Raw genomic sequence first — 9,194 nt, forward strand, 5'->3', positions numbered from 1 at the left:
ACAAAAGTTGTTAAAAATAGTTGTTCAAATATCATTTCTCTAATTTGATACACCCTCCGGTCACAAATATAAACAAAATTTTAATTTTTAGGTTCATTCAATAAATGATGTATGTGGTCTATTTAATAGTCCTTATACATCATTTATTGAATGAACCTAAAAAATAAATTTTTGCTCATATTTATGACCAGAGGATGTACCACATTTTACATTTTAGAGTAAAATTTAAAACCATTGATCCGACATCTTGATAACAATTTATTTTCAGTAAGCTTTGCCGAGATAGTACTCACAAACTTGCTTTTCTAGGAACTTGGACCTTATTAACCATGTTTGAAAAAGTTAGGTGCTAAAATAAATATCAATCCCTCCGTTTTAAAATAAATGTTGTTTTATGTTGTACACACATATTAAGAAATACAACAATGTTGTCCATAGACATATGACAATGGATGCAACAAAATATCATAAGTTTTTTCTTGATTTGAAGGGGTGAAGATCCTCTCCATTTATTATCCTCTCCATTTCTACCATTTGGAAAGATAAAGACACATGAAAAAGTCAAAAGTAATTAATCATAGTGGGACCCACTTTATGGTAGGACCCATTACCTATTTTATGTGTCTATCTCTCTCCAAATTGCATACTTCCATTTATTTTCTAAATCGAAGCATTATCATTAGTTCTTTTCTTGATTTAAAGCTACAGTGATATTTTAATATTAATTTTGTCTTAAGTGTAGGTGGGACCCAATAACGGAGCCACGCCGGTTGATCGTACGCTGCTGACGGCGAATTGCCGGCGGATATTGTGCCGGTAGAATCCCTTTCCTGATCACTCTCTCTGCTGCCTATGCCTCTGTGCACGTTGCTGACTCTACTGCTCTGATACTATCCATAGATGATCGTAGACTTGATTCATTCAACTCGTTATGATCGTGCCACGTGTAATTTAGTCTTCAATGCTGTTGTCTGACCAATGTTGCTTTTCTTCAATCCCGTTCTGATCTTGCCACGTGTACTCTATGTTTTCCTTGATATCTATTCTGTCGTAAAAATGGAGCTATTGATTGATCCTCCTGTGTTCAATTCAATAAATCAAATTTCATGTCAGCAATAGTTGTTTTATTTTAAAAAAGCAAAAATAAATTTTAATAACTTAAACAAAAAACAAATATTACTCCCTCCGGTTTCAAATGTAAACAACTTTTCACTTTTTAAGTTCTTTCAATAAATGATGTATGTAATCAATATTATATACTACATACATCATTTATTAAATAAATCTAAAAAGTAAAAAGTTGTTTACATTTGAGACCGGAAGAAATACTTTATTAATAGTTGGCTTAATAACTTAAAGCAAAAATAAATTTCATGTCAGCAATAGTTGTTAACAAGATACTCCCTCCGGTCACTATTATAAGCAAAACTCCACTTTTTAGATACATTGAATAATTAATGTATCTAGTCTTTATTTATAGACTAGATACATTAATTATTGACTGTATCTAAAAAGTGATGTTTTGCTTATAATAGTGACCGGAGGGAGTACACCCTTCGGTCACTATTATAAACAAAAGTCTACATTTTAGATTCATTCATTTAATGATGCACATGGTCTTTATTATAGACCACATACATCATTAAATGAATGAACCTAAAATGTAGTTTTTTGCTTATATTAGTGACCGGAGGGTGTATAGTACTACTACTTTTTCGCAAAAAAGGTACTCTAGTACACTTTATTAAATTAATTTCTACTCTCCCTTGAACATATTTTTTTGTTTAAATCATATCCTGTTTAACTATTCTTTATTAATGTTAAAATCTTATACTCCCTCCGTTTCAAAATGAGTGTCGCTTTAGCAAAAAAAATTTGTTTCAAAATGAGTGTCGCTTTCAGTTTCCAATGGAATAATAACTTTTTCTTTTCAATTGTACCCTCCAATTAATACTCTGCACACTACTTCCAAAGTATTACTTTTAAAACTAACCAATAGTTAATAAGGATAAATTGGTAAAATAACCACTCTCTTTCTCTTAATCATTCCATTTCTTAATATGTGTGTAAACACCTAAAACGACACTCATTTTAAAACGGATGGAGTATATAGCTCACCTAAAAAAAGTTATACAATATAGCTAGAAGTAATAAAAAGTAATTTTGGCATTGAATAGACAAATAAAATGTTGTTGTCAATACATAATAGGCTTGCTAAAATGGTTGAAAGAAACAAGAGTTATCGGGGTGAATTATTCTAGTACTAGGTTGTTTGAAGTGGAATTTGGTATTGGTCTACTTGGTCACATGGGATGTAGCTAACAAACAGCCCCAAATCTCAAATATCTTACGAAGACTTTATTTTATTTACTTTTTATCAATCTTTTTGTTACATCATCAATTTGTATAATTTTTGTTTAAGATACTATAATGAAATATATTAATTAAACCATTAAGTACTCTCAACAGAATAAGTGTCATAAAAACACTTGGAAGAAGTTTAAACAATTTCAACATAATGTTAAGTAAATCACATGACCGAAAGGAACATGAAAACAAACTAAAAAACTGCTCTCAAATATATAGGGTGATTAAGCCAAAAAAAACCGTTTCTTTCTTTTCAAATGACCTAAATACATGAAAGTTATCTTAGATGCAAAGTCGAACCTATATTCTTTGAGAATTCTCCTAAAATTCCAAATTGAAGTAAATAATCCGAAAGTGATACCGAATTTACCATGTCAATGCATATCTAATGCGAAATAGATGACCAAATTCTTCTAAAGAAATCATATTTCATGAATAGATGATCCACGTCATTATAATTACCACAATCTCCCACACAAAACTGCACATTAGTCTAAAGCAACCCCCACCTAAATAAATAAAGGGTTTTGCTAACTAGTGTCATTGGGACAATGGTTAAGGAATATATAAATATAAATTTTGTCTTAGAAGTATAAGATGTTACTTTTGATAATGTAATAATTACCCAACTTTTTAATGAAAATTTACTTGTTTTGAATGTTTAACCACTGCCCTTGGGGCACTGGATAGCATTCTTCATAAATTATTTGTTGAAGGAATACGATTACGAAGTAACTGCCAAGCAAAAGGCTTACTTCAAGAGAAACTGCTTTATGCTAGATAATGTTTGTATTTTCAGAAACGACGTTGTGATCCGCTGAGAGCAAGTACTCACAAGTGTCAGTGGCATTATACTTTTTAGACTGATGTAAATGCCATAACTGCGTGTCTTTCACACCAGCCTATAAAACAATAGAATTTAACAATACACTGCGTTCCCCCGCTTGTTCTTCATCCCAACCCAATAACCGCCTCCCTACCCTCACCCCAACCCAGAAAGCTCATCTCAACAACCATCGACAGCTAATTTTTCGCTAAGTCTATAAGCATGTTGAACTTAACCTTTAAAGTGCCTCCTTTCAACCAAGGATCCCACTAAAATAACGTGGAAGACATGTCACCCATTTCTCGACCTATGTTATCTTGGAGAAATCTATTGGAAAAATATGTTATTTGTGCATATGTTGGTTTTGGAGATCTTTAATTGATGTAATATTTTTGCATCAAACAAAAGTAAGTATTTATATTGTCTCCTCAGGGACTAGTGCAATATCAAGGACTGTTCGACACCAATTACCATCTTAAGTTAAAAAGATATATTGTTGTTTGTTTGTAAACTAAGTGAACTATTTTGCGAATAATAAAGTGGAGATTAATAAGGCGTGAAACTTGTTAGGATTAAAGTTCCTCGATCAAGCATCGCACATAACCTAATGACCATATACGGATTCTAGCTCTTCTTTGATACTATCACGTATCCCTCGACAACATCATTCGTGTCCAAACAATATTGTGAGATCAATTGCATCATTCAATCGTCGATGTCTCAAACTATTGAACGATCCAAGAGTCGTTCTTATCATTTAATCGACGATTTCTCAATCCATTAAAGGATAAGAAAGCATTAAGTGTGGATACAAAAGGTGATTATCAAAACATCCATTCCATGTCTAGAATCTATGTTTTGATAGATGATTATTCTAACCTAGATTCAAAAGTATTTTTCAATCACTAGTAAATCAAACATAAACATTAAAGTGCAAGAATAACATCAATATCAAATCAAATGTTAGAACCATATATTTATAGATCAAAAGATTACATGTTTAGCTAAGATCAAGTACCTCTAATCCCAACAAAGGAGATTTAGCTACTCATTGTCATGGAAGCTTTGCAAGAATGAGTTGAAAGAGAAGGATTCATTACAACTTTGTGATCTCTCAACAAATGAGGAAGAACCCACCTTTTATCACTCTCACTCTATAAGAACAAGCCCTCTCTCTCTCTCTCTCTCTCTCTCTCTCTCTCTCCCTCTCTAAAGTATTACAAGTGAAAAGTATGAGAAACTAAGATGTCTTCATGAAATGGTTAAGTGGGCTATTTATAGAAATCCTGTTCTGCATCAACTCGCTTCGCGAGTTCCTTCATTCGCCATGACGAGCTGAGATTCCTTCGCCAGTGGGTTTGTGCCACGTCAGCTTTGAGGAGTTTAGGCCGCCCTAACTCGCCTCGCGAGTACAAGCACTCGCCATGGCGAGTGAACTGCTGCTTCTGTCTCTGTTAGCTTTCTCAACACTCGCTGTTGCGAGTTAGAGGTGAGTAAAGTTGTCTTTCTGTTTTTTGCTTGCCTTTCATCACTCGACATTGCGAGTTGGTGGCGAGTAAATTGTACTTCCTGCCTCCTGTTCGCCTTTGTTACTCGCCACTGCGAGTTGGAGGCGAGTGAATTGTTCTTTCCGCTATTTTTGTACTTTTCCTTGTTTTTCTTCTTTGTTTAGTGTCTTGAGGTTAATTCCTGCATAAAAGGGTAGAGTAAGATATATAAAGAGTAATAGGGCAATTAACACTTATCTCTCGGCTTTTCCCTCAATGACTTGTAAAACAAGTAACAAAAGTGCCTAAAATATATCATGAGTTAAACACTTCCTAGCACTTATCATTAATCCTAACGATAAACTTTGTGTGGTTGTGTTTAGATATTTATCATTTAAAGGCGGTAATGTGTTTACCTTAGATAAGGTTAAAGGCTCCCTTGCTTGGAATTAAATTGTTTGCAATATTCATTTATTAAAGAATTGTTTCAATTCCAAACTGGTGACGAACTTGTTAGAAAGACCCCATGTGTAATCATGTCTCTTGTATGTGCATTACAATGATACGAATTTGTGTATCGAAGAAGTGACTGCAGATAATTCTTGGGACCTTGCGAGAATTTACTCCACCTTGTCATCAAATATAAAAAACCAGATTGGTTTATCAACCACTTATGTAATTGATTATGTCCAATACATTTGAGTTTAGGCGTAGTCCATGTCTGGAATCTAATTCTCTAGTTCTACTTATAGGTGGTTAAGTGATCCTAATGGACAATGGAGGTTTGTGTTTGGTTGGAGTTGGAGACTAAAGATCTATGTTAACCTATTGTTCGTTGTGTGGCAGCTCTTACATGACTATGTCCCTTTTTATGTTAATTATTTAGCATCGTGGCATTGTTACTTATGAGGTGTGCCAAATGTGTGATGTTGCTATCAAAGATTGGATGCATGGTCTTTTTTCTTGTACGCGTACTGTCTAGGTGTGGTGTAAGTGTTTGCATTTGGTTGTTTCCCCTCTCTCATCCGCTAACTCATTCTCTTATTGGTTAAGGATTTTACTAAGAATATTGGTAGGATTGTCCCAATTATTCTTAGGAAGCTATGATGTTCGCTTAATTTGTTTGTGTTTTTTGGCACCATGCAGTCCTTATATGTGGCTGTGTGCACGTCCTTTCTCCCATTCATCATGCGTTAATGGCTCTTGGTTGAAATGTAATCGAGCTTATGCAACCTTCTGAAAGGATTGACTTAGTCACGACCCCTTGGGGTGTTATTGCTTTGAATATGGATGGTGGTGTCTCTTGTAGCGTTGGTATTTGGGGGTTTGTAAGTCTCCTATATGATCATCATGGTGACTTTCTGCATGGCTATTACGGCAGTAGTGGTGACATATCTATTATCGACGTCGAGATTTTGATCATCTTTTGTGGGCTTCAATTATGATGGGATATCGGTTATAGGAAGGCTGCTTACTTCTTAGACACATTTCTTGTTATTGATCTTGTTAAGAGCGATATAATTGTTATAATAGTCTTGTCTCAACCATCAAACGACTTCTTTTAGATTGGGATGTCGAGTTAACTCATACATTGCACAAAGGGAGTTTACAACAAGACCCTCCCTCTTGATCTATCTTCCATTCTTCTTGTGGGTGCTTTGAGTTTGATGTTTTTTCGTCGTTAGTTACCTTCCTTTCATTTTTTTCCCTTTCCTTTTCTCTTTTGTAACCAAAAACAAAAAAACAAATTACCATCACAAAAACAGATGGATTAAATGGTGAATTAAAGTTTGAAGGGTTAAATAAATTTTTGCTCCCTATAAATATACTTATTTTTTGTTTTAGTTCCTCTAAAATCTTCCTTCAACTTTTATTTTCTTTAAAATTTTCAATCACTACTTTTGATCCATTTTTTAAGTAATTTTTTTGTATTTTTTAATGAAATTATGCAGAAATGTGTAGAATATTGTAAAAGAAACTCATTTTTTTTAACAAAACATAAATTAAATATGAAATTTTAACCTCCAAAAATATAAAAATTCATATTTAATTAATGTTTTGTTAAAAAATTCTAATTTTTTTTGGAGAGAACCTTATAATATTATAAATTTTTCTGCAAAATTTTATTCAAAAATATGAATTCTACATATAAGTTTACTTTAAAGGAGGAATTAAAAGTGAATATGAAAAACTTTTTGAGGACTAAAAATTGAAGAAATTTTTTAGAGTGACTAAAACGAAAAGTTAACATTTTTATAGGGATCAAAAACATATTCAACCTTAAATTTAAAAAGCAATCTTTTTCGACATAAAATTATCAATTATATTTGTTTTTTAATTCTTACCTAGGCATTTTTTTAGCTTAACTTTATGTTTTTCTCATATTTGTATCGTAAATAAATAAAATGAAAATCACCAAATCAAGAAAGAATAACAATAGAAGCCATGAAATCAAAATAGATAAAATGAAAATCACCAAATCAAGAGAAGACAGTTGTAATACAAGAGGAAAAGGACGTAGCATGGCAGCTTTATACAATGCAAAATGCAAACCTGTTTTTTTGCCCAACTGGGGAAAGCTGCAGCTTCGGCAGCTCTTGCTATTTCTTGCATATCCATATTCATAATCCACCTTAATTAAGCTTGTACAGTTGTTCCGGAGAGATAGTTCAGTCTTGTTCACAATTTACCGACAAAAGAATTGTACATCGTTTTTCATTTCTTTGTTCTTCTTTGTTTTTTCGGGGATAAAGTTAAATTAATTTTGTAGGAAATGATTTTGAAAATTTGGTTACAAGTTAGTTGGATGTGGTTATAGTTAAAAGTTAGTTGGTTGTAAAAAATTGATGTTTGATTAATTATCCTCTAAATTGTAAGTTTCATTAATTATCCATTGATATTAACAAAATTCTAATAACCTCTTGAAATTGCATAACGTTAATTAATTTACCACTCCGTCAAATTTCTATGTTAGTCAACATGACGTGACATTTGACTGTCCATGTGGCACTACCACGTGTCTGACGTGTCATGGCATGTCACATGTGGTAATTTTTTTTCAATTTTTTTTATTTTAAAAGAATTTGGATTTTCTTTACGGTTATGAGCAAATGCTCCATGAACTTGAAAATTTATATTTTTTTTTTTATTTTTGACTCAAAAGATATTAAAGCCAAACAATTAATAGTCAATTTTAATACTTTAAACTCTACGAGCCCCGTAAACACTAAGCCGTCGTGGAAAATTCATGCCTAATGGATGGTGAATATATTTGTGTGTGAGTGAAATAAAATGTCTATCAAACTCATGCATTATGAACTTTTCAATTTAGCGAGCTTTTCCACACACAAATATATTCATCCTCCATTAGGCCTTTGAAGGTTGTGGCGTTGTCTTGGAAAGTGCTACGGGATCGTATTCCTACGAAACAAAATTTGGCCAAGAGGAAGGTGATAGATGTGAACGTCTCTAGCTATTGAGACAAAAACCAATTTTACATCTTTAAAATCAATTTTGTTTTAAAAAAATATAACCAAATTGATTGTGATTTTGATAAAAAAAAAAACTACATTTTTTAACTTCAACAAAATCATTGACACACCGTAATTTCATAAAAATCATCGTGATTTCAAACTTGCAATGAATGCATCTTTTGATTAACCACATGTTTGTTGGAATCATGACGTTACTTTGTGATTTAAGAAAAAAAACCTGGTTTTAATAAAATATTTTGAGCTATTTCAAAGTATGAAATATCAGTTTGTTTTTGCTCTCAGTTTGGTTCGGTGGTCAGGAAGTAAGGTTGATAAAAGCATCTCTTGAAGTCATGTTTGTGAATTTGGTACCAATTATGTTGGTTGGTCACTATATTGAGTCTTTTTATTGCAACTCCTTTTAATTATGTTATGCAATGTCTGATGGTATAGGTGTTTATAGATTATGTCGTGCTTAGTTTGGTGATTTTTTTTTTTTTATCTTAATTAGGGGTGCATATGGGTCGGGTAAATCCATAAAACTCGGTCAAACCCATCCAAAAAACTCAAAAAAATGGGTTGTTTCGGGTAATTGGGTGGGTATGGTTTCTAAAAATGTAAAACCTATAAAATAAACGAATTTCGGGTAAAACCAAATTCAGACCCAAAAAAACTCACTTACCCAATAATATCAATTTTTTTTTATCTTTACTTTTATAGGGTAGAAGAAAAATACTAAAGGTTATGATCATAAACCAAATTATATTTCCAAAACATACACATTGTACCCTATATAATGAAAATTAAAACATGCTAGAGTTACAGATCAAGATGTTGCACTTGATATTTATTTTAATACTAATGCAGTTTTATGTCATGCGACTTTACTTTGTTGCAAGTATTTTATGATAAGTTTATTATTTGATATTATAATTTATTATTCTATGATGCATAAAATTATAGTAAAATAAGTTAACCAATTTTTGTACTATAGAGCATCTTATTCCATCTCCAATTTCTCTTAGTCCATTTGCTTTAGAT

Source organism: Medicago sativa, chromosome 1, assembly GCF_051527215.1.
Source record: "Medicago sativa cultivar Bolivia chromosome 1, Bolivia_mono, whole genome shotgun sequence".
Lineage (NCBI taxonomy): Eukaryota > Viridiplantae > Streptophyta > Magnoliopsida > Fabales > Fabaceae > Medicago > Medicago sativa.